The following is a 25,396-nucleotide window of genomic DNA, read 5'->3' on the forward strand; positions in this document are numbered from 1 at the left end:
AGTGAGAGTGGAAGAGACAGCAGTCAAGGAAAGCAATACCTAAACGTGGCTGAGTATACCTCTTTGGGTCTGTGTGTCAATCAACGCAGTGATCAAGTAAGGGCTGGGAAAGGATCCACTTCTATCTTGTGAACTGACTCTGGCTGCTGCTGGTATCTGTCCTCAGAGCAGCATTCACATGCATGTGTAAACCAAGTGGTGCCCCTACCTGAACACATCTGAAAGAAACTGTTTATACGCCAGTGAGTGGACTAGCTCACATCTTAGCTAGACCGAAAGCGAACAGACGGAAACACAAGTGCTCTGAGCAGTACGTGTGAATGTGCAATGTGTTCTCAAATCAACCGATTGCTTTTCCCTGGGTACTTTCTTCTCTGCTCTTACCCTGATGCCTTAGTCTGCTTCCTGTGGTAAAACACTAACCAAAACCAACTTGGGGAGGAAGGGGCTTATTTCATCTTACAGCTTATCATGAAGGGAAATCAGGGCAGGAATTTGAGGCAGGAACCTGGAGGCAGGAGCTGATGCGGAGGCCATGGAGGAACACTGCTTACTGACTTGCTCCCCATGGCTTGCTCAGTTTGCTTGCTTATACACTCCAGGACCACTTGCCCAGGGGTGACGTCACCTACAATAATTTGTGCCCTTCCACATAAAACTATTATTCAAGAAAATGCCCCCACTGACTCACCTGCAGGCCAACCTGATGGAGGCATGTGTTCAGTCCAGATTCTCTCTTCTCAGATGACCCTAGCTTGTGTCAAGGTGACAGAAAACTTACCAGGACATCTGCCTTATGTGCAGCCTGAATGTGTGCCATTTGTTTCCTTCAGGTGGGACTTGTTTTGTTTTGTTTTTCCGGCAACAGAACAAATGAATAATCCTTAGCTTTGGTGTTTCAAAAGCTAAAGATTTTAATTGGCACAAGTAGTTTGGAAATAACACAAAAGTAAAAACCATGTAAGATAGAAATCTTCACAGCCGTTTGTTGTTTTGTTTTGCTTAAGGCAGGGTCTTCACTATGTAACCCAGACTGGTCTCAACTTCAAGATCATCCTGCCTCAGTTTCCCAGGTGCTGTGATTACTGTTTTCTGTCATTGTGACACTGGTGGTAGAGTGTGTATTCCAACATTGTCATTCCAATAAGTGTTACGGATTAAAACAGATGAGCAATCGCGCTGGAACACTTAGAGCTCGCACTTTCTGTCACACAGAAGAAACAGAAAGGAGACAGGGTTCAGTCAAAGTCCTACAGTCTTGAGTGCAAATGACATATCACTATGGTGTTGTATTTTATCTTTATCTCTACCTTCCTCCATTATAAAGGGCCAGACACAAAAGCCAATGCAATAACAACACCCATCCCTGGTGCCTTGGCTGTGATTCAGAATCACCTTTTTCCAAAGGAAAGAACCAGGGAAGTGTCTGGGCCTGAGGTAAAACAAAACAAAACAAAATGAAAGCAGAAAGAACAAACCCTCAGTGAAAGCCCTTGAAAATGCAGTGAAGCCCAGAATAAAGGATCAGCAAGGGAACTGGAGCCCCAGCCAGAGGCAGAGGCAAAAGAGAAGATCCCACTGGCTGAAGACGGTGCATGTGGAGTTCTATAGGAACGGATGCAGCAGACTTCAACAGTAGGATGATCCAAGAAAAGAGCCAGACAAGACAGCTCACACCTGCTGTCCCAGTACTGAGGCTGAGACATAAGGATCTTGAATTCAAGGCCAACTTGATGATACAGTCAACCAAAAGTTATCCGGGCTACATAGTGAGACACTATCTCAAAACAAAAAATAAGCAAACCAAAAGAGCAGGTCAGGAAGATGGTTTAGCCTCTAGAGAACCTGCTGCCTCAGCATGAGACGTGAGTTCAGATCTCCAGGACCCACATGGAATCTTGGCATGGTGGTGAACATCTAGAATACCAACACTAGGGAGGTGGACACAGGAGGATTCCTGGGACTAGCTGTAGCAGGACCGGTGTGCCCCAGGTTCCAAAAATAAGGTGAAGTGATAAAGGAATATACCCAACATTGACCACTGGTCTCCACATGCGTAGGAATATACCTGCAAGTGCACCCTTATGCACATGTACATGTGTACACACAAACACACACACATATTACACCCTTGTGCAGACATACATGAACATAGATATACACATATGTACTACATCCTCATACATGTATATACATACACAAACACATATACTGCACCCTGGTGCAGATGTCCATACACACACACAAACATCTACTACATCCTTGTGAACATACACAAATGCACATATACTAAACAATGTGCAAACATGTACAAACAGCAAAAAGAAGGAGAGGAAATACTTCTGGAGAATCTATGTAAGTATTTTGGAAACTAGGGGATTTTTGGTTTGGCTTTGTTTGTTTTTTCTTAAATGGTAAGAGTCAAACATCTGTTCTGCTGTTTCTGTTTTGACAGTATTTGAGGGTAAATAGATAATTGATGAGAGGGACTTTTGTTTTGTTGGATTATTTCAGCTAATAAGCATAAAGAAAATTTTTCTTTTCTTTCCTCTTCTCTCTCTCTCTCTCTCTCTCTCTCTCTCTCTCTCTCTCTCTCTCTCTCTCTCTCTCTCTCTCTCTCTCTCTCTCTTTTTTTTTTGAGACAGCTGTCCTGGAACTCACTCTGTAGACCAGGCTGGCCTCACACTCACAGAGACCTGCCTGCCTCTGCCTCCCGAGTGCTGGGATTAAAGGTGTGCACCATGCTCTGCTGGACTCTCCCTTCTTCCTGCACAGCTTCACTGCGGATTGAAACCATGAAGAGGAATATTTTCACCAACAGTCTGTTTCGGCTGTGAACTCTCGTGCTCCACCATCAATTGCCCAGGTAAGGTGTACCCAATAGTGTAATAGTGACAAGCCCATTATAGGGGTGACCAAGCACTTTATAATTTGATTTGGGGACCACACCACTGGAGAGAATTCATATGCAGTATTGTAAACCTGGCCAAGGTCAGGCAGTGGTGGCACATGCCTTTAATCCCTAGCACTTGGGAGGCAGAGGCAGGTGGATCTCTGTGAGTTCAAGGCTAGCCTGGTCTACAGAGTGAGTTCTAGGACTGCCAGGGCTACACACACCACACACACACACACACACACACACACACACACACACACACACACACCACAACACAACACAACAAAATAAAACCAACACCACCACCCCCACCCAAAAAAACTATCTCAAAAAAACCCAAAAATAAATAAATAAACAGACCTGTCCAAAAGCCTGGGGGTTGGGAAGTCATAGACCCTAGAGGGGAAACTCTGGCCATTGTTTTGCTAATAGACATGATGTACCTGACAAATTGCCTTTTAAATGATTATACTTATGTCCCTAGACAACCACTACTGTCAACTTTGGTAAGAGAAGCTTGTTTTTGCAGTGGGCAGAGACTACTCCTAGCTGCTCCAGGTCATGAAAACCAATGAGTGCTGCATGCTCAGCAGTACGAGATCTCTCTATCACTGCCTCCGAGGCGCTGCTGTTGAATGGCAGAAGAGGAGTTAGAAAGAATGGACATGCTGGAGGAAAGGTATAGCTCTGTGGGACACTCATCTGGGCATCACAGCTGTCACAGTCACAGCACTGAATTGCTATGTAGGATTACCTGCCCAAGATGTGTGCAAGTTAGGTCCACAGTTAATGCTTGTGAGGGGAGAGAGAGACATTTTCTTCAGTGGTGTAGCCACTGGGAAAGGACCCACGGTCTTATAAATAACCTGTTACCCACGCTCGTGTAAGCCATCCTAATTACACTCGTTGGCTACACTAAAATAGAGACATGAACATAGAAGGCTGACTAGTTGGAAAAAGAAAGAATGAGCAGGAAGGAGTCCAATGAGAACGTGGGAGGGTAATGGGGGTGTGTGAATATGCTCAAAATATACTATATACACGTGTGAAAATGTCATAATGAAACTCACAGTGTATAACTAATCCAAAGAGAAAACAGAAATTACACAATCCATACATAATGTCTGTGGCTGGGGATGTGACTCATTTGGTAGAGCACTTGCCTAGCATGCACAGAGCTTCAGGTCTGGTCCCCAGGTCTGCAAAAACTGGGTGTAGTGGCAAAGGCCAGTAATCCCAGCACCTGAGAGATGGAAACAGGAGGATCAGAAGTTCAAAACCACGCTGGCCTACATAGTAAGTGTGACACCAGATGCAGGTAATGAGACCCTGACTCAAAACAAAAACAAAAATAAAATGAAAACAAAACCAACCAAATAGAGGACATCTATGTAAAGGAGGAAAAGAAAGAGAGAAAGCCATGATGAAACAGCTTTTCTTATCCCTAGGTGAATGATGCCATGAACTAGGGAAGAAAAGAAAGAAGGAACATTGCTTATAGGTGCCGATGGTTTCCTGAGAGAAATCCCTGTGTCCAGGCCCAGCGTCAAACCATGTAATCATGGAGGGTCTGTGGTCACTCTTGAGTAGAGTCCAGGAGAACTGCCTGCTTTGATGAATCCTTGTGCCAAATCCTGGTAGTGGCCTAAGCGAATTGTATCTACATAAACCAGCTGGGACTGTCCCAACATAGTTCCTGTGAACACAGAATGTCATGGAGCAGGGGAGAGCCCACGAGTGGCTTAGAGATGGCAGAGAAGTTCAAACAGCTCCTGATTTCCCACAACCCTTGTCTGTTTTTGTTTTTCCCTCCACTGTAGCACGAATCATTAATAAAAACAAATCTGGAGTCAGGTTTTGGGGTGAACGCTGAAAGAACAGAGAAACAGAACAAGCCACAGCCACCTCACCTTGCCAGTTCCTCAGCTGATCCTGTTTCCTCAAACTGGAAGCCTCTGAGTCCTCACCTGAATGGATCTCAACTAAGCTGCTGCTAAAAGCCTAAAAGCTTAAAGGGGGCTAGTTCCTGGTCCTCACGCCTTATATACCTTTCTGCTTCCTGTCATCACTTCTTGGGATTAAAGGCGTGAGTCACCATGCCTGGCTGTTTCCAGGGTGGCTTTGAACTCACAGAGATCCGGATGGACCTCTGCCTCCTGAATGCTAGGATTAAAGGTGTGTGCTTCCACTGCCTAAACCTATGTTTAATATGGTGGCTGTTCTGTTCTCTGACCCCCAGATAAGTTTTTTGGGGTGCACAATATATCAACCATACTCCACTACCTAAATTCTCTTTTTATAATACAAGGTTTTAAGTATAAAATAAGTAGAGTGAGAATTTAATGCAAGTACTGGAACTGAATTTTCATTATGACACATGTACTAAACAAATAGAAATTAGATCTTTTCATGTTATCAGCAACACTTTTATTTTAGCAACTTCTCTGGAGAGGTGATGCTTCTGAAACTAAGTCTTAGCTTACCCAAAAGGCTTAGCGTGTCCTGCCACTGTCCTCAAACAATGAGCAGCAATTACTGTCACAAGGCCTGTATGTTAGCTTTTTAGAAGATGCTATTAATCATGATTAAACCATATAGTGTGAAAAATGCCCACTGCCTGAAAGAAAAAAATAAAATCCAACACATCTGCAAAAGTGTTTGTCAATATTTAAAAATAAAACTTGCCCTGGGCTCCATATCCCAGCCCACAAGCCCTAGTGGAAGACTGGAGGCTGCAGAGGTATGAGGACCCCAGAGGTCACACCAGGTCCGAGAAACCCAGAACTTCAGAAGCAAAGTTAACACCCAAAACCCCAGAGGCCAGGCAGGCCACCAAAACCCAAATGGAGACACACTACTGGAACTGAAGATTTGCTGGTCACTAGAACCATCAGACTACCACCACCAGCAACAACAACAACAACAAAATAACAGGAATTAACAGTTATTGGTCACTAATATCTCTCAATATCAATGGACTCAATTCCCCAATAAAAAGACACAGGCTAACAGAATGAAGGTGAAAACAGGATCCATCCTTCTTCTGTATACAAGAAACACACCTCAACATCAAAGACAGACATTACCTCAGAGTAAAGGGTTGGAAAAAGATTTTTCAAGTAAATGGACCCAAGAAGTAAGTTAGTGCAGTGATCCTAATATCTAACAAAATTATTCAAACTAAATATTCCAACAAAATTAATCAAAAGAGATGGGGAAGGACACTTTATACCTATCAAAGGAAAAATCCACCAAGATACTGTCTCAATTCTTAGTACCTATGCCCCAAACACAAGGGCACCCACATTTGTAAAGGAAACACTAAGACTTAAATCACACATTGACCCTCACACATTGATAATGGGAGACTTCAATACCCCACTCAGACCAATGGACAGATCATCCAGACAAAAACTAGACAGAGAAATACTGGAGCCAAATGGACCTAACAGATGTCTACAGAACATTTCACCCAAACACAAAAGAATATACTTCCTTCTCAGCACCTCATAAACATTCTCCAAAATTGACCACATACTCGGTCACAAAGCAAATCTCAACAGATACAAGAAAATTGAAATAACCCCCTGCATCCTATTGGACCACCGTGGATTAAAGCTGGATTTTAGCAACAACAGAAGCAACACAAAGACAACAAACTCATGGAAACTGAACAACTCTCTATTGAATGACTACTGTGCCAAGGAAGAAATAAAGAAATTAAAGACTTTCTAGAATTCAATGAAAATGAGTGCACAACAAACCCAAACTTATGAGACACAATAAAAGTGGTGCTAAGAGGAAAGTTTCTAGCACTAAGTTCTTATATAAAGAATTTGGAGATATCTTATATAAAGAATTTGGAGATATCTTAAAGAATTTGGAGGCATCTCATACTAGCAAACTTAATAGCACACAAAAAGCTCTAGAACAAAAAGAAGCAAATTCACCCAAGAGTAGACAACAGGAAATAATCAAACTGAGGGCTGAAATCTATAATAAAATAGAAACAAAGAGAATATAAAGAATCAATGAAATAAAGAGTTGGTTCTTTGAGAAAATCAATAAGATAGACAAACCTTAATCCAAACTAGCCAAAAGGCAGAGAGAGAATGTCCAAATTAACAAACTCAGGAGTGAAAAGGGGCACATAACAACAGACACTGAGGAAATCCAGACAATCATTAGGTCATACTTCAAAAACCTGTACTCCCCAAAACTGGAAAAATCTAAATGAAATGGACAAATTTCTTGATAGATACCATCTACCAAAGTTAAATCAAGATCAGATGAACAATTTAAATAGACCTGTACCCCCTAAGGAAATAGAAGCAGTCAGTAAAATCTCCCAACCAAAAGAAGCCCAGGGCCAGATGGTTTTAGCACAGAATGCTACCAGACTTCCAAAGAAGAGCTCATACCAATATTCTTCAGATTATTCCCCAAAATAGAAGCAGAAAGTACATTACCAAATTCATTTCATGATGCCACAGTCACCCTGATACCCAAACCACACCAAGACTTAACAAAGAAAGAATTACCGACCAATCTCCCTCATGAACATCGATGCAAAAATAATCAATATAATACTGGCAAACCACATGGACACCTGGGCTGGGCTGCTGCCAACGACCATGTCTGGGCCCATGATCCTACCATAGCTGGAGTCTGTGCTGTCTGTGGCCTGTGTTGCCACCAAAGGCCACACTGATGCCCAGGATCTGGTCCTCTACCTGTAGGCTTCTTGGTTCCCAAAGGGTTGTGATGCTGCTGGTCACATACAGACCTGAGTTACCGGCCTGAACTACAGCTGAGGCCATGTCTGGGTCTGTGGCCTTGCAGGTCCTGTCTGCGGCTCCTGTTGCCATCAATGGCAGCACAGACACTCAGAATCTGAGCCCATACCCGGAACTATTTGGGGTTGTGGGGGGGAGTTCAAGGGCCATGCTGCCATTGGGCCCGTGCTGATCTAAGTGACCTGCACTACCAACCAGGACCATGGTGACATCCAAGCCCAGGCTGCTGCCAAGGACCATACCTAGGTCCATGGCCCAATCACATCTGGAGTCTATACTGATGTCCATGGCCTGTGGCACCACTAAGGACCACCTAAGACGAGGTTAGAGTCCAAGGGTTAAGTCTGTCAGGACGATGCATATCTGAGTAGTCCGCACTGCCACTCTGGACTGCTGTCAGGGGCCATGTCTGGGTCTGTGTCCCTGTCACAGCCTCAGTCTGTTGATATCCATGGCTCCTGTTATCACCCAAACACCGAGGACAGGGTTGCACAGAATCGGCCCTGCTCCTCACCGGCTGCAGCACTAGGAAGAACTGGCCCTGCCACCCCAACCCCCACCCCCACCCCCACAACTGCATCACTCTGGAGGGTGGGCCCTGTGCCTCCCCAGAGCAGCATAGTAGAGCTGTCCCTGTTAGCTGGGGTGCAGGTGAGTTAGCCCTGAATATTCAGGAGTAGGAGAGCCAGCCCCATGGTCTGTCACAAGGTGGCATAGGTGAGGGAGAGATACCCCCACTTGCTCCTCACCCCTCTCCCCTCGTCACCTACTGCAGGCAGGAAAAGCTGGTCCTGGGGTCACAAGAGTGGGAAAGCTGACCCTGTCCCTCACCAGCTGCAGCACGTGGGAGAGTAGGCCCTGCATCTAGCCTAGGCAGCATAATGAGCCAACCCTGTGGACAGAGGCACAGGTGATTGGTGCAGCAAACGTGTGTGGGAGATATAGCCCCATGAGAGTGGGAGAATTGGCACTGTCTCCCCACTGGCAGCAGCACTAAAGGAGAGCAGGCCCTGTACCTTACCTGGGCAGCACACTAGAGCTGGCCCTGTTGGCAGGGATGTAGGTGATCCAGGCCTGTGGGTGTGAGAGCAGGAGAGCTGCCTCTGCCCCCTCCCTGGTATGCTCTGGGATGGCAAGGGTAAGGGAAATATGCTCTCCCCCGCCTACCCCTTGCCATCTGCAACAGGTGGGAGAGCCAACCTTGGGAGCATGAGAACAGAAGACCTGACCCTGCTCCTCACCAAGTGCACCAATCCAGTGAATGGGCTCTTCACCTTACCTGGGCAGAACAGTGGAGCTGGCCCTGATGGTGTGAGTGCAGGTGAGCTGGACTTGAGAGTATGAGAGCAGGAGAAGTGGCCCCATTCCTTGTTGTCTGCTACACTGGGTAAACTAGCCAAGGCAATGCTGGAGAGTTCGCCTGGATGGGGACGATGAGGGAAAGGTGGAAGGCTGACCAACCCAGCTACCACCCCGACCTAGAACCAGGACTGCGAGGTGGCCCACCCCAACACCCACCTCATCTATGAACTGCTGGAGCATGTGAAGAGGATGAACCTACAAATCCAAAGCTACAAGGTCTCCATGACATAAGGCAACAATAGTTTATTCAAGAGGAGCTCCAGTGAGGGCCCAGTATTGAGGGTGTAGCAGAAGCCAGATGCCTCAAACCAGACCAATGACTCGTTGCAATGAATACTTACAAATAAAGATATATAGGCTAAAGGATATACTGTGTGACTCACTGGGCCACATTATAGCTTCCATGCTGAGATTTTTTTAATTTTTTTTTGTTTCTTTGTTGTTTTTTGTTTGTTTGGTTGGTTGGTTTTACTTTTAAATTTTGTTTTGTGGGGGAGGTTGCAAGGGCAGAGGGCAGAGGCAAGGGGACAGAGAGATGAGTATGGATGCATAATGTGAAATCCACAAAGAATCAATAAAAAGTTTAAAAAAGTACTGGCAATCTGAATTCAAGAATACATCAAAAAGATCATCTACCATGATCAAGTGAGCTTCATTCCAGAGTTGCAAGGATGGTTTAACATATGAAAATCTAATCAATGTAATCCACCATATAAACAAACTGAAAGAAAAAAAATATGATCGTCTCATTAGGTGCTGAAAAAGCTTTGACAAAATCCAACCCTCATTCATGATAAAAAAGTCTTGGAGAGATCAGCGATACAAGCAACATACCTAAATGTAATAAAGGCAATATATAGCAAGCTGATAACCAACATCAAATTAAATGGAGAGAAACTCAAAGCAGTTCCACTAAAATCAAGAACAAGACAAGGCTGTCCACTCTCCATATCTATTCAATATAGTACCTGAAGTTCTAGCTAGAGCATTAAGACAACTGAAGGAGATCAATGGGATACAAATTGGAAAGGAAGAAGTCAAAGTATCACTATTTGTAGATGATATGATAGCATACATAAGTGACCCCCAAAATTCTACCCAAGAACTCCTTTAACTGATAAGCACCTTCAGCAAAGTGGCTGGATAAAAGATTAACTTTAAAAAATGAGGCTTTCCTATATACAAATAAAAAACAAGCTGAAAAAGAAATCAGGGAAACAACACCCTTCACCAAAGTCACAAATAATGTGGTATAACTCCAACCAAGCAAGCGAAAGACCTGTATAACAAGAACTCTAAGTCTTTGAAGAACAAAATTGGAGAAGATACAGAAGATGGAAAGATCTCCCATGCTCATGGATTAGTAGGATTAACATAGTAAAAATGGCTATCTTACCAAAAGCAGTCTACAGATTCAACACAATCCCATGAAAATCCTAACAAACCTTTATAGACCTTGAAAGAACAACTTCATATGGAAAAACAATAGCTAAAACAATCCTGTGCAATAAAAAAACTTCCAGAGGTATCATCATCCCTGATTTCAAGTTCCACTACAGAGGTATAGTAATAAAAAAAAAAAAAAACATGGTATTAGCATAAAAACAGACAGGTGGATCAATAGAATTGAATTGAATTGAACACCCAGATATAAATCCACACCTCTATAGATCCCTGATTTTCAACAAAGAAGCCAAAATTATACAATGGAAAAAAAGAAAACATCTTCAACAAATGGTGCTGGTATAACTGGATGTCAGCATGTAGGAGAATGCAAATAGATCCATATTCATCACTTTATACAAAACTCAAGTCCAAGTAGATCAAAGACCTCAACATAAATCCAGTTACACTGAACCTGATAGAAGAAAAAATGGGGAATAGCCTTGAATGCATTAGCACAGAAGACAACTTCCTGAACACAACATCAATAGTGCAGACACTAAGATCCACAGTTAATAAATGGGACCTCATGAAACTGAAAATCTTCTGTAAGGCAAAGGACACCATCAATGGAACAAAAATGGTAGCCTACAAATGGGAAAAAATCTTTGCCAACCTCACATCTGACAGAGAGCTAATTTTCAAAATATATAAAGAACTCAAGAAACTAGACATCAAAAAACAAACAAACAAATAATCCAACTTAAAAAATGGGATACAAATCTAAATAGAGAATTCTCAACAGAGGAATCTCAAATGGCTGAGAAACACTTAAAGAAATGTTCAACATCCCTAGCCATCAGGGAAATGCAAATTAAAATGACTCCATCTTACACCTGACAGAATGTCTAAGATCAAAAACATGCTGGAGAGGATGTGGAGCAAGAGGAACACTCCTCCAGTCCTGGTGGGAGTGCAAACTTGTGCAGTTATTTGGAAATCAGTATGGCAGTTTCTCAGAAAATTAGGAATCAATCTACCTCAAAACCCAACTATACCACTCTTGGGCATATACCCAAAGGATGCTTAATCATACCACAAGAACACTTGCTTAACTATGTTCATAGTAGCTTTATTAATAATAGCCAGAACCTAGATAACCCTCAAGCTATGAATGGATAAAGAAAATGTGGTACATTTACACAATGGAATATTACTCAGCTATTAAAGACAATGACATCATAAAATGTGCAGGCAAATAGATGGAACTAGATAAAATCATCCTGAATAACCCAGACCCTGAAAACAAACATGGTATGTACTCATTTATAAGTGGATATTAGCTGTAAAGAAAATAATAACCATGTTGTAATCCACAGCCCCAGAGAGGCTAGTTAACAAGGAGGGCTCAAGGTGGGGGGAGGGACAGGGGAGGACACTTGGCCCTCCGTGGGGAGGGGAAATAGAATAGATTTCATGGGTAGTCTAGGGGAGGGTGGAGATGGGAGCATGAAGAATCAAGTTGGGGTCCGGGAGAGAGACTACTGAAAGAGAAGACTGGGAAATGGGGAGGGCACTTTGGAGTGGAGTAGAAACCCGGTCAGAGGAAAACTCCCAGGAATCTACAAGGATGATCCCAGCTAAGACTTCTAGCAATAGGGGATTCATAGCCTAAACTGGCCATCTCATGAGACCAGGCAAGACTTCCCGTGGAGGGATTGAGACAACAACCCAGCCAACATAACCTTCAACCTACAATTTGTCCTCCCACAAGGTGTTTTGAGATTGGTCCTAAGCCAATTGTCATCAGAGAGGCTTCATCCAGCAACTGATGAAAACAGATGCAGAGACCCACAGCCAGACATTAGGCAGAGCTTGGGGAATCCTGCAGAAGATGCGGAGGGAGGCTCGTAGGGGCCAGAGGGGTCAAGCACACCACAAGAAAACACACAAATCAACTAATCTGGGTTCATAGAGGCTCACAGAGACTGAACTGATAATCAAGGAGCCTTCATGGGACTGAACTAGGCCCTCTGTGTATATATCACAGTTGTGTAGCTTGGTCTTCTTCTTTTTTTTTTTTTTTTTTTTTGGTTTTTCGAGACAGGGTTTCTCTGTGTAGCTTTGTGCCTTTCCTGGAACTCACTTGGTAGCCCAGGCTGGCCTCGAACTCACAGAGATCCACCTGCCTCTGCCTCCCGAGTGCTGGGATGTAGCTTGGTCTTCTTATGGGCCTCCTAACAGTGGGAACAGGGGCTGTCTCCGACTCTTTTCCCAGCTTTTGGGACCCTTCTTTCCTACTGGGTCACCTTGTCCAGCCTTAATACAAGGGGAGGTGCTTAGTCTTACTGCAACTTCATATACCATGTTTTGCTGATATCCATGGGAGGCCTGCCCTTTTCTGAATAGAAATGGAGGAGGGATGTATAGGAGAAACAGAGGGAAGGTAGAGGAGAGGGGCTGGGAGGAGAGGAGGGAGGGGAAATTGTGGTCGAGATGTAAAAATAAATAAATAAGGAAGAAAGGAAGAAAGAAAATAAAAACTTACATAAATTCTAAAATTGTAGCCACGAATAATCATAGTATTTATGCGTTTCTTTTATGAAAATTTTCATGGGTTTAAGGAAAAGGGTCAAACTGAGTTTATTTCAAATAGAAGTTCGTTTAGACACATACAAATCAAACTAGCCTTGTCCACCTGTTCTTACTGGCCCACCCGGTTTGAAGGGACTGAGGAAGTGTCAAACATGAGGAGTCCTAAACGACCCCTCATCCTCAGACGCCCCTCTGAAATCCCAGAGGAAACAAAACCTCACAGCAGATGCAGAAAGGGCTGCTGGGTGACGCCTGAGGACCAGAGCCCTGCTCTCCACCCTGACTCTCCTTCTTCACTCAACTGGGGCTCAAACCCATTCCTGCCCTGAACTGGCTGTGCTTAGGGTCCTACTTGGCAGAGTGAGACTTCAGAGGCCCCAAAATAAATCAACTTCTTTTACAGAAAAAGAAAAACAAAACAAAACATTTTATTTCATAATCATGTGAGTTTGCCTGGCTTTTTTTTCCTTCCTTTTCTTTTTTCCTCCCCTCCTTCCTGCTCCCACTCTTTCTCTTTTGACAAGGTCTCCCAGGCTGGTGTAGAGCTCACTCTGTAGACAATACTTGCCTAGAGCTAACAGCAGTTCTCTTGCCAAGGACTCCTGTGTGCAATCACCATATCTAGTTCCGTGGGTTGTTTGTTTTGTTTTTCCTTTCTACGGCAGCCTGCATTAATCATGCTGGCACACAGTGCCACATGTCTGTACTGACAATCACAATGACAAGAATTCCATGGTATGAAAGAGATTCTGAATAACGAGAAAAGGGAAGGGGGGCATTTTATCCCATTATGAAGACTATCTCATGTGTTTGAAACATTGGCTATAAAACAAGATGGAAAGAGATTGGACTTGGAGTCAAAATGATGGTAGTAGTCAACCAGAGGGAATGATGTGTGCCATGTCATAGGGCATGAGCTTCTCGTGTCAACGCACAGTTACTGTTCCGACTGCGCAGACAGTTGCAGTAGCTTTCAGGAAATGAAGAAGCGTATTCAGGAGTCATACACCTACCACAGAGCGGCAGTTCAAATGCCAGGACACACCGATTCCTGACTGCCTGGCTTGAAGACTGCTGATACCTAGGCATGGCAGACACGCCAGGCATGCTCTAGACTGCTCCGGGACTTCACTCTGGATCCTCAAAGACTTAAGAGTGTAGATCCTCTCAGTAACTTTAGAAAGAGTGCCCTGGCTTCAGAAAGCTGCTTGGGGGCGGGGGGTGGGGGTGGGGGTGGGACACATGGTTCAGCGGTTAAGAGCACTTGCTTTCAATCCTGGGGACTAGAGTTTGAGCCCAGCAATCAGTTCCAATGACTTAACAAATGCTCATAACTCCAGCTCCAAGGGACCCCGTGCCTTCTTCTGGCCTCCTCAGGCATGCACACACAGAGGCACATATACACAGGCAGGCACAAACACAAACACATAAATAAAATAAAACCCTGAGAAAAACTACTCAGGGCACATTTCACAGGCATCCTGAGCTCGCTTTTACAAAAGATATTTGTGTCATGGCAGCTCACAACTGTCTGTAACTCCAGTTCCAGGGGATCTGATGCTGTCTTCTGGCAGGCACTGAGCACACACGTGGTTCACAGACACATACAGACAAAACACCCATACACATGAAGTAAAATAAAAAATAATTATATATATATATATATATATGTGTGTGTGTGTGTGTGTGTGTGTGTGTGTGTGTGTGTGTGTGTATTATTTATGTCACAAAAACAAGTGCCGGTGACCCTTTCAGACAGCAGAAGTAGGCTCACCAGAATGTGACAGGTCACCAGGGTTCCATCTGTCTTGGTGACTCTACTCAGGCCTGAGAGCCTCTAATGGATATTTCAGGCCCTGTCTAGAAGTTGGCTGTGTGTTGGAAAGTGGGTCAGGTGCAGTTTGAGAAGGAAGTATAGACTAACTGGCCAGGTCCACGTGTTTCTTTGCTTTGTAACAGAACATTCAGGATGAACAGCAAGGATAGGTTGAATGAATAAATGAATGAATGAATGACTCCAATTCCTATCACTAAGAAGAGAACTTTATTTACATAAAGTGGGATAGTGAATCTTCCTTGGAGGAACACAGTTTTCTCAGCCTGGAGAGAAATCAGTACGTAGTGTTTTATTGCTCCTAAACATATCGTTCTCACGTTGTGCTGGGTGTAGGACCGGGGGGCTGACCAACTTCTAGGTTATTCTTGGACATAAAGTGTTCTGGCTCTGAATCAAAACAAATTTGGCCCTTTAAAATCTCTGAGGTTTGTGGCAAGTCCTAAAGACAGTGACACCACCATAATAGGCCTTTTATGAAGGTTTCTGCACTCAAATGACATTGAGCCCGGCGCTCGGCAGCACTGACCTCAGGAGTGCCTGTCAAGGGAAGGCCAATGCTACAGACAGACAGGGCTATAAAAGGATGCTGTGCAGCTGTGAGGGGAGCTATTTTGGGATCCCAGGGGGTCTCATTTGTGCTTCAGGTTAGGAGGCTTCCAAATGGAGAAGGGAATGTTCCAGGGCAGGGAACATGACCAGACCTAGCCCTCCTTCCTCCTACCAGGCAGCATCCCCCCTTTGGCTCAGAGATGTCACCAGCACTGGATCCTTGAGCCCTGTGGGAAAACGGGAGAAAAACAAAAGACAGAAAATGAGCAGGCCGTCTCCCAGCCCAGAGCCATGCTCGGGGAAACTGCTTCCTCAGCTGTGTTCTAGATAAGACCGTGCTGACGTTTGCAGGATGTGCCGATGTGCCAAGGCCTCGGGCTCTTGCTGCCTTTTACATTCACTTCAGTGGCTTTCAAACCGAAGGAACCTGGAAGTTTAGGTGAGGAGAGGGAGATGGAGTCATCTTCCCAGCTCAACTCTGGCCCTCAGCGGAACAAAGAAGTCAATTATTTCTCCTCAAATGACCCCAGACAGGAGAAGCTCTGCTCTGGGAGCCTTGAATAGCGTCTCTTCTTTACTTCTTCCTTCTACCTAACCTGAAATCGTCTTATCATGTTAGGTTAGAGGCCTGGGGTCCTCTCTTATCCGCTCAGGCTGACTGGATATGATTGATGGCCGCCATCTTGAAGACAGATCTAATGGAACACCTCACGTTGCTTACGGCTGTGCACTTCAGAGCTCTGCCCGCCTGGGGTGGGGTGCTGCATTGTTGTACTCTAACTGCAAAGCCTTTTGTAGGTCATTACTCAGAGTCACATCGTCCCACAAGACAGGAACAGCTACCACACTTATCCCATGGGATTGTTTTAAGAGTTAAACAAGGCAAAATACCTAGCTCCATGCACATCACATGCTCAGTGCTCCCAGGTCATTTTAGGATTGCGCGTGTGGCCTGGTGGCAGAATATGTTATTTGCATGAGGATGTGGCTTGATTCCCTAGCACCATGTATACAAAAGCAAGCCATCTGTTTTTGTAATGGGTATGTGGTATCCATATCTACTAGTGAACGGGAAGCGAGGCTAGTCGTACGACACTTAAGGTTTGAAGCATACGTTGAAAGGCTCTAGCAAGCATGGCAAACAAACATGACGCCAACAGTTTTTGCCCTTCCCCCCTTTTCCCTCTCCCCTGCTAAAAACCATTAGATGGCATTCCTAAAGCTAGCCCCTAAGGTCCATTCCCTTATTTGGCCACTGACTCATTCCTGAGACAAAATGTCAAGGTCCAACCATCAAAATCCATTATTTGACTAGTATGTCCTGTCAGGATTTACCAGCTCACCCTAGCACAGACTCCCCCTCTTCTCCTTAAAAATCCACTCATGCAAAAGACACCCATTTGCTGCTTGCTGCCTCGGCTCGCTCCAGAGACAGCCCCCACCCCCACCCCCGCTTTCCCCTCCAGGGTAATAAATCTCCTTTCTGATGAGAACTGGGCGTCGAATGAGGCCTGTACTGACTCTGAGGGGCTGCCCCTCCTTACAATGATGACCGGGGTCTTCACATGCTTTATCTGTTGAATGACTCTTCTGTGGTGATTCGAACCCTAACCCCCAATGTCCTTCTGGTATTTGGAGGCAGGGCCTTTGGGAGGCAATTACATAGAAGGATGGAGCCTTGATGAATGAGATTAGGATCCTTACATGAGATACCCCGAGAACTCCCTCACTTCTTCTGTCGTGGGTGAACTCAGAGAGAAGTTGGTTGTCTGTGAACCTAAAAATGGGCCCCACCAGGACTATGGGAAATACAGTTCTCTGTTTATAAAACACCAAGTCTGTGGTAAGTTGGTATGTCACCCCAAAAGAGACCAAGATCTCATGGAGAAAAGCAAAGGAGACAAGAAAAAGCAAAGAAGGGACAATGTGGAAGGAAGTGATGGGAATGGAACCACACTTTGCTGGCCCTGGTGTTTTCAGCTCCTGGTACTGTCAGCACAGAAGGCCAGGTATTGAAGACACAAACATACCTACCTTCAGAACGGACAGCGTAGCCTTGCCTAAGACTTATAACAATAGAGACAAAGTCTATATTCTCAACCACTTGAAGAAATGAAGGCGCGGAGAAGTAAAAGAGTTTACTCAAGGTCACAGTGAGTGGCAGAGGAAAAGGCAGGTCTTTTGGTGTCCCTGTCCAAAACTCCATAGATCTGGGGACTACCGTCAGACTGTATTTTTAGAAGATACTCTGAGTTTAGCCAGATGGCTTCTTGTTGGTTTGTTCAGTTTTGTTATCAACCAAATGAACAATATGAGAAGGGTTAGACTTTCCTTAGGAAGTCTGTGGTGTATGTGTGCACAGTCTGTGCTGGCTTTGAACTTAATGTTCCCTGAGAAAGGGGGCCTTGCTGAGAGACGAGAAGGGAACACAGACTAGGGCAACATTAAATAGATGTATTAAATGCAAATCAGAGCTGACTCAGGGCCCATCTCACTCCAGCTAGATGACTGTTATTAAATACACATACAACAACCCCCCAAACAAACAAGCAAACAAACAAACAATAAATAAATAAATATAGTGATTATTTGCTGATAAGGACTATGAGGAGAAAAAAGAACATCAACTATTCAGCCTCTATGGAAATGAAAAAAATAAAATATAAAACATACTACTGTTTCATCCAGCTATCCTTCCCCTGGGTGTATTGTGAAAGAATTAAAGTCAGCACACAGCAGAGATACCTGCACATCCATGTTTATTATGGCACCATTCTCAACATCTAAGATAAGGAATCAGCCTAGATGCCCATCAAGAAATGAGTGGTTAATGAAAATATGGCACAGATACAAAATAGAGACAGTCAACCATAAAGGAGAATGAAACCCTGTTGTTTGCAGGAAAATGGAAAGAACTGAAGGGTTTGCTGAGCAAAATAAGCAGACTCAGAAGGAATCAGGTGACTTACGTGAGGAAGGAAAAGGTTTTTGATGACCTGAAAGTAGAAGAGACACCAAGCAACACATGGTATTTGCATGTGTGGAAATGTCACAGCGATTCCCATTAAGTCATACAATCAATATGTCTTAAATACATAATTTGAAAGAGATGCATATATCCCTAAGTAAAACTTTGGATGACTAAGGTTTCTGACATCCAGCAAGGATAAAGAGTTGGATGTGTGCAAAAACTTATTGTGATGAAACACACCCAAACTCAAGCAAAGCCTGAGCAACTGTAAAACTATGTGCTGCTCAAAATAGCATCTTGAGGGACTGGCAAGATGATTCCATGTGTCAAGGGGCCTGCCACCAAACTTAACATTCTGAGTTCCATCTCCAGTACCCACACGGTGGAAGGAGAGAACTGACTCCTGCCAGTTGTCTTTTGGCCTACAGGCAGACACACACACACACACACACACACACACACACACACACACACACACACACACAGAGACAGGGAAAGAGACAGAGAGACAAAGACAGAGACAGACAGAGACAGAGAAATTTTTTAAGAGAGAGAATCCCCCATATTCTCAAAAAATTAATCTTGAGATGGAAAATGGTGATGAACACCTAACTCCTTCTGGGCCTCGACGAGATTTAACCAAAGCAAGTATGTAGCTGAAGTAGGATACCCTAGAAGGTACTGGGATGCAGTGGTAGAGTGAGTGATGGGCTAAAACCCAGAACAGATGATAAGAGAAATAGAGAGCACTAAGGCCGTGTGCTTGGTGACATTATAGGGAAAAGTGAATTTATTAGTTATGGTGAGCCATCAGAAAGAGGATCCACCTCAGAGGAGGTGAACTTTACCACACATAAAGGAAAGGGACTCATTGGTAAGTTCAAGAGCAAGCATCCCGCACCCTACAAACCTCTGCATCCTCGAGTCCTGTGCCTCTGGCTTCATCACATGGTGCCAATGTTCTAACAGAAACCAGTCTTCAGCGTGAAGTCCTCTGGCTGGGCTGCCTGAGGTCATCGGCTCCTGAATTTTTGTATCTCCCAGTTCCAGTGGCCTCTTCTCTTCATTGACTCGGTGGGTGACCACTTCTGAGAGACAGTGTGGGTTCTGGAAACTGATTACAACTTGGACACAAATTTTGTAGGATCATCTGCAGGATGAGAAATGCAGTCTGAAATGTAAAGAGAGGTGAGAGGCACTTTTGTTTAAAATCAAAGGTCCAGCCTCTGAGGACAGGCAATTACCACAACTGCTTTTACTAAAAGGCTCTTGTGCCTCAGTTGGACCCACAAAATAAGCAAACACAGGATGTACCATGGTAACTCAAGGAGTGTCTGTCTAAAGGTTTGAGGATGTAGCTTAGTAGGTAGAGCGTTCGCCTAGCATACTTGGAGCCTTGGGCTTAACCCTTGGAACCACATAAATTGAGCATAATGGTGCATGCCTATAATCCCAGCACTTGGGAGGTGGAAGCAGGATGATCAGGAGTTCAAAGCCGTACTTGGCTACATTTCAAGTTCAAGGCCAGCCTGGGTTACCTGAGACTCTGTGTCAAAAACTGAACCCAACAAACAAAAACACCGTTAGTTCTGATCCATGTGATTCCCCTTCACAGTTGAAGGTGCAAAGAGTAACTAGGTGTCTTGCTGCAGGTTGACAGTGTGCTTGTCCAGACTCCCCAAAGCGTCTAAGCATGCCTGTCATTGTCTGAAACTTGTGGTCTCCTTGGGTTCCAGGAACAGCAGAATCTTGAAGACAGACAATACAGGGAGCTCAACCCCAATGCGGGAGCAGTCATTTCAAGGGAACCAAATAGTCTCATCCAGTGAAAAGGGTACCTCCAAACCTCCTTGGAGAGGCAGAGCTGAGATAAGGACGTAGCAGACTGCACGAAGACGGAGACTGCTGGTCCCCTGAGCCCCACTTCTTCCCCCGTGAACCGAAAGCTCGTGTCAGTACCTACAGGATGATGGATTGAGATGCCTCATTCTGCCCATCTTCTCAACAGAGCTATGCTGACTGAAGTCCTTTATTACCTTCGCCCTCATCTGGGACAAGTATCCTGACATGACATGTGAAACCCACAGACTTGGGACTCCTTTCCAGAGAACAGTTATGTGGATTCCTGTGGGAAGGGGAGACAGGTGTGGTTGGAGCCACCATATTGATCCCTCCCCTCCCCTGTACCAATCACCTTGATTTAGGCCCCTCCTCCATGCTCACTGGCTCAGATATCTAGAGGGTACTCTCCACACACCTGTGGGTGTACTGACAGACCATCTCAGGCATGAGGAGCCCTCTTAGAGCAGCCCACAAACCCAGCCGGGGAGAAAAGCTCACGGGCAGCTCCTCTGGCTCCACATGCCCTGATCTATACACATACAGGCTGTAGTGTGAACAGAGCTGCAGGAGCCCTTGTCCCTATCCTACCAGCTGGCAAACAGGCAGGTGCAGCCTCCACACTGGCCTGTCTGGTCTGACCTGCTGGACTACGAGAGAGAAGGAATACAGCCTGAAGCAGTCCTGATCCTCTCCCTCACACACCGAAGGCTGCACAACTAGAAGCCAGGAAGAAGATTCACGAAGCAAGGAAGAGTTTTTGACTTTGAAAGTTATTTTGCTTTGTTTGTGTTTTCACTCCCTATTTTTTTCTCACAACTTTAACCGTATTTGCTCGTTAACTCTTCAACTTGGATCTTTTCACAGATTTTCATGTACTGGTCTTACTCCATGACTGTATCTGCTCTGGAACTGTTCTATATTATCTCTGCCACATTCTTTTCCACAACAGTTGGTGTTGTGATATTGTTGCTTTTTAGACGTTTCTTATTGTATTCGCTCATTTGTGGTATTGAAGTCTGTCCTCTCTTCCTACCTCGTGGGATCACCCTGAGGTCATCAGGCTTGCTGGCAGCCTTGTCATCTCGCCAGCCCAGAATGTTGGTGCTTTTCACAGTTTCTTCTCTCTGAGCAGTGCTGGAGATCGAACACGTAGTATGAGAGCCTTGACACTGAAGAGTACCTCAGCTGAGCCGAGACCTCAGTGGAGAGAAAGTGTATCGTGCTCCATCCACAGCTTAGTCCTGTTTAAAGTGAGATGCAGACTTCAGGATTAGGGACAGGACAAGGGCTGGGAAGATGACCAAGTGAGTCAGAGCACTTACTCTGCGAACATGAAAACTTGAGTGTGGACCCTCAGCATCCACATAAAAAGCCAGGCACGCTATGCAAACACTTCTAACTCCAGCACTGTGGGGATCAGAGACAGGAGGATCACTGTGGCTTGCTGGCTGCCAGTCCAGCTGTAGGTTGAGTGAGAGACTCTGTCTTAAGAGAATTAGATGGAGGGTGGGTGGGGCAGGACATCTGACATCCTTTCTGCCTGTACACTTGTATGCATGGGTATACAGACATACCACATAGGTACATCACACACACACACACACACACATACACACACACACACACACACACACAGAGAGAGAGAGAGAGAAAGAGAGACAGACAGACAAAAATTCCTAAGGAATGTCCTGCCCAGGTTGGCACAGATATAGGGTAGGGGATAGGGTGGACTGAAAACCTACTGTTAGATATACGCTCATATAGAACAACAAAGAGAAATAACAATTGTTGTAGAAGTGGCCATATTATCACAATCACTAACTACCTCTTGTATCTTGAAACCACACAAGAAAAACCTTCTGCAAATTGAGTTTTGTTTCTGACCAAAATAAATCAGAATTACACATCCTCTAAGGCCCACTACAAATTTCAATTTTTCATGAAGTCTTTCCTAATTACTATAGTCCCTATGGAGCCCTCTTAATTTCTATAATTGTCTGCCTCGCTGATTCATTAATTAATAACTATCTATTGAACAAATTCTCTGCACATGATCCAGTGCTGGGGGTGGGGCTGCTATGAGATAGGACCTCTGATTCCTGAATTCTACACGCTGAGCAAGCCCTCAAAGTCTCCAAGGAGAACTGAAATCAGCTACCTGGAGGGAGGGAGTCTGGGAACACTCACTCAGAGGATATGAGTAGATGGTTTCCTAAAAGTCAACTAGTTTTAAAAAAATATAGGCTTCTATGGTTCTCAGAAAAGTTAAATTTTTCTTCAGAGTGAAACAGCAGGGGACAGGAAAAGTAGATCCATAGGTGGAGGTGCTTACTGCCGACCCTGATGACCTGAGTTTGATTCTCAAGACCCACTCCCACAAGGCGCCCTCTGACTTCTTCATGCACACTCCATGGCCTTCATACACACACACACACACACACACACACACACACACACACACACACTAAACAAACAAATAAACGTTCAAGAAAATTTAACTGAAGAAGGGTGAGGGACATTCCAAACAGAAAAATGTTGTACGTAAACAATCTCTGCAGGAGTTAGTGTGGGGTAAAAGAGGGAGAAGATGGCTGGCGTTTCCATTGGCAAGCCACAGAAAGGGAGTCTGGGCACACAGGAGCCACCAGCAGTTAGTGTGGGTTTGGTATCCTAGGCACGTGGAATGGTATGAGGAATGGTTATTTCACAGGAGTGGCCTGAAAAGAGTGGGCATATGGCTGGTCAAGAACATTTCCTATGCTGAGATCCTGAGGTCATGACCTAAGGTACTGATTACAGATGAAACATGGAACAGCCTAAGGGGAGCTTTCAAAAAAGAGACTATCCAGGACAGGCACAGGGGAGAACAGGAGGTAAGAAGGGAAACAGGATACCAAGACTCCAGGCTGGACAGGGGAGAGCTTGGCCACAGTGGGCCAGGTGCCCCAACAGTACAGCCAACAGGACAAAAGAGGCTAAAGACCCACAGTGGAGAACTGGGGTCAACCCTGCAGAGCTGTGTTTAAGACAGGAAGCTAATGTTCCAGTCATTTTTGTGTTACTGTGACAAAGCACTCTGACCAAAAACAACTTGAGCAGACGGGGCTTTATTTGGCTTATACTTCCAGGTCACAAACCATCATTGAGGAGAGTCGGAGCAGGAGCTGAAGATAGGAGCCCAGAGACAAGAACCATGGAGGAACCCTGCCTGCTGGGATGCTGCTTGCCCACTCACTGCCTTGCTCATTCATGCATAACTAGCATTCTTCTAGAACCCAGGACCACGTGCCTAGGGAAGATACCACCCACAGTGGACTGCGTCCTCCTACACCAATTTATAATCAAGATAGTCACCCACAGACATGCATACAGGTCACTCTGACATTGGCAGTTCCTCAGCTGAAGCTTCTCCTCTCAGGCGACTCTAGGCTGTGGTTAGGGCTGACCGGGACAATCCAATATACCCAAGAGTAGATGCTTTGAATCTGGGAATTAGTGGCCTAGGCACACCTGCATATTTTCTCTCCTCAGTTCCATTTTCTGCACTTCCTTCTTACATTCTTTCAGCCTGGTAGTAGGGAAAGGATGTGTCAAATTAAGCAAATAGAGCTTCTTCCGTGGGAGTCCTTGACTCCACCAAGCCATGGATTTAACTCTAGAACCTTACAGAAGTTACATAGTCTCACTCAGTCTAACGTTTCTTTTGTACAACAGGTGAGATGGCAGCAGCAGCTTACCAGGAGCTATGAGGATTGGAATACATGGAAAGTGTTCGATTGTGGTGTGGCCACTGCCCAGTCGTACCAGCAAACATTCCAAGGCCACGGTAGAAGAGGAGCCCAGGGAACCACTGAAAGTCGTCCAATCCCCCAAACTACTTTACCATGGGAAAGGTGAGGGGAAAGAACATCTTCAGGTGTTTGCTGTGTGCCAGACACTCTACTCTTACAATGTCCCTCCAAGGTAGCTGTTATCCCCACTTTATAGACTAGGAAGTCAGAACAGAGACAGGCAAAGGAGCTTGCCCAAAGTTTATCAGCCAATGGCTAGTGTATGTTCTGATGTATTTGAAAATCCCAGAATATATTTCAAGTTGTAATCATCTCATTTCATACAGCTATTTTAAAACCTGGACAAATATCTATTCTTCCTGTAATCAGCAGGCCAGGTGGAGTTGTAGGGAAGGCAGGCAGTCTTAGGGTGTTATCTAAAAATAAAGGGCTTTGGGGCTTCCTGGTAGAAGAGCCAGGCTCTGCTGCAATGCTGCCCAGGGCCAGTGGGAGAAAGGTAAACTGTGAAGAGCAGGGAGAACCCAAGCAATAGAGGAAAGACAAGAAAGGAAGATGGGTAAGCGTGTAATGCATTTGAAAGAGATTTCCATCTAAGATTGCTAAAATAATACAAAACATTTCATGCTTAAAGGGATAAACTTCCTTAATCTGACACATACTCTTAATCCCTAGATAAAATGCCTCTGTCCCTGCAGAATGGGCCCAGCTTCCTTATACATCGATCCCTAAGGCTCTGGACAAGGCACACAGTGAGTCCTCCTGTAATGGGGTTCTAAACATCCAAAACAAAATGAACAGGAGACTCCAGAGTCCATAGCGCCAGAGTTGAAAGCTTGTTGTTATCAATCTAAGGCTGAACACTGGGGGCGGGGGTGGGGGGGGTTTGGAGGGGGGGGTTGCGATATCCCTGAGTGAGGGGAAAATCTCCTTGACAAAGGGTAGTTTGAATAGAAACCTTCTTTTCATGAGAGCTTCTCAGGGTTCAATATTGTGTGGTGTGGGTATTAAAGGCTGATGTTAATAAGATACCCACGTGTTCAAAATGATTTTGAAAGTATTTTGAAGATGGCTGTCGTGCTGCTAAGAATGCCCTGGACAGGAATCTTTTTTAATTTTATTTATGGTGTGTGTGTGTGTGTGTGTGTGTGTGTGTGTGTGTGTGTGTGTGTGTATACAGGTGTGCTTGCACTACTGCGAACAGGTAGGGAGGTCAGAGGACAACTGTAGAGAGTCGGTTCAATCTTCTCATCACACTGTGAGGTTTGCTCTCCCCAGCTGGGTCATCTCATCCTCCTACAGAGTCTGTCTTCCTCAGGCACGGAGAAGACATTTGCCCGTCCAGCATCCAGGGGACAACAGGTTGGTCTGCTGTAG

The 25,396-nt window shown here is 44.9% G+C and overlaps 1 long non-coding RNA gene across 3 annotated transcripts in view; it reads right to left on the reverse strand.

Annotated features, from left to right (window-relative positions):
* Positions 1-695: 695 nt before the first annotated feature.
* LOC128102624 (uncharacterized) overlaps positions 696-25,396 on the reverse strand; it is a 106,234-nt gene continuing 81,533 nt past the window's right edge. Inside the window, exons 3-4 of one of the 3 annotated variants that reach the window (XR_008215473.1) lie at positions 19,300-19,560; positions 696-1,204 (exon numbers count right to left, since the gene is read on the reverse strand). This is a non-coding gene — a long non-coding RNA (uncharacterized LOC128102624). Of the gene's footprint in view, positions 1,205-14,784; positions 15,646-19,299; positions 19,561-25,396 lie in introns of those variants that run through there. The other 2 variants (XR_008215474.1, XR_008215472.1) reach the window with 2 other exon arrangements.

The sequence above is a fragment of the Peromyscus californicus genome, unplaced genomic scaffold (assembly GCF_007827085.1).
Source record: "Peromyscus californicus insignis strain IS unplaced genomic scaffold, ASM782708v3 Scaffold_7__1_contigs__length_154581171, whole genome shotgun sequence".
NCBI lineage: Eukaryota > Metazoa > Chordata > Mammalia > Rodentia > Cricetidae > Peromyscus > Peromyscus californicus.